Source organism: Galeopterus variegatus, unplaced genomic scaffold, assembly GCF_000696425.1.
Source record: "Galeopterus variegatus unplaced genomic scaffold, G_variegatus-3.0.2 Scaffold2079, whole genome shotgun sequence".
In the NCBI taxonomy this organism is placed as follows: domain Eukaryota; kingdom Metazoa; phylum Chordata; class Mammalia; order Dermoptera; family Cynocephalidae; genus Galeopterus; species Galeopterus variegatus.
In genome coordinates, this window is record NW_007728190.1 from 60 (window position 1) to 1,929 (window position 1,870).

Here is a 1,870-nt window from a genome sequence, read left to right on the forward strand (position 1 = left end):
TTTAAAAATTTTCTCCCTTGGCCCCCCAGACTATGAGCCTCATGAGGCAGGGCCATGTCTCTCTAGCTCACCAGCTGTCCCCTAGAGCCCATGCCTGGCATGCAGCAGGCACTCAACAACTATCAGGTTTGTATAGATGAGGCTCAGAGCGGCAACACACAGAGCTGGTAAGTGGTGGCGCTGGGATTTGAACCCAGACCGGTCTTGCTCCAGAACCAGTGTCAACTCTGCCCCTGGTCATCAAGCCAGGGACAGGGCAGGGGCAGCTCACCCTGGCTGAGCTGACAGTGGTGGAGGTGCCGTGGCTGCCCGAGGACGAGCCCGTGTCGCTGTAGGACACCATGGAGTAGGTGTCCCCTGCCCCAGGGCCTGGGGGNACACACACACACACACACACACACACACACACGTACACACACGCGCGCGTAAAATAAACATGGTTCTCCAAATCCCTTTTCTATTTACCTTGAATTCTTTGGGCAGGAATAAAGGAGGGAGAGGGGAAGAAAAGGCCCTATTGCTATAACCAGCATGCCTTCATTCTGCCTGCCTCCTTGAAGGAAACTGGAGGGTCTCCACTGCTCTGTAGAAACGACACTTGTCTTTGATAAAGGGCCTTCAGGAGATGGTCATTTACCTAGGGCTGAGGCTAGGATCATTGTTTCCATTTGGCAGATAGAAAAACAGGCTCAGAAATGCCCGAGGTCACACCTGCTAATAAAAGGCAGAGCTTCAAGGAGGAGCCTATTCGGAAGGCTCACTCGGAGAGGGCCTGGATTTCAGGGAGGCAGGGACAAGTGGGGCATTGAGTAGGGAGCTCTACTCAGGCCAGGGCCCTGCAGCCTGAAGCCAGCTCATCACCTGATTCCTCTTCTGTAGCCATCCCCAGAGCTCTAGGGGAATGCATGGCAACTTCCAGGGACAAGCACTCTTGGGGATAAAGATGACTCAGGATGGTAGGGATAGGGGTAGAGGAGTAGAAATCCCCCCAGAAACCCAGAGCCTCAGAGCTAGAGAAAAGCCACACAGGGAGCTGGAGTCTGCAGAAGAGAGTGCACGCTGCAGGGCTGTCTCCTGGCGGTTGCAAGCTCGCCTGTGCTCACCTGTGTTTGCAGCCTTGGACTTCACTGCATCCCTCTGAACTCCTACTCCTGTGTATAGTAGGATGATTAAGGCTGTGTCTGTCTCAAGTCTGAGATTTCACTGGTAAGAGCTCCCAGTTTAGCATCTGGGAGCAACAGTGTTTAGGAAACACCACTTTCCCCCTCCTTTCCACAAAAGAGTCGTGAGGAAGGATGCAAAGGCAAGAAACGAAAGTGTGGAGGGGAGAGTGGAGCCAAGCCAGCTCTCCTGGCCCTTCCCAGCACATGGAAACTAATGACCATTTGCCTTCCAGGATGGATAACAAGGTATTTCCTCCTGCCCCTTCCTTGTAAAGGCCTCCTGCGATACATTTGCATCCTGAGGGCAGAACCACACCTCAGATGGAACAGATGTTTTCTGGGGGCTCTGCAAGGAAGTCAAGCTGGGCTTGGGGATCCATAGACAGGAGGGTGGCCTCTCGGGGAAAACGAAAGTCACAGTCCAAATCACCATGACCACTACCATTTGTTGAGTGCTCACCAGGTGCCAGGCCTATGCCAAATGCACTGCCGTGTTCTCCCATTTGATTCTCCCACGGATTGTAATTATTTTTTCTATTTGTCTTAATTACCTTTTATTTATTTATTTATTTTAAAAAATTTTCTCCCTTGGCCCCCCAGACTATGAGCCTCATGAGGCAGGGCCATGTCTCTCTAGCTCACCAGTTGTCCCCTAGAGCCCATGCCTGGCATGCAGCAGGCACTCAACAACTATCAGGTTTGTATAG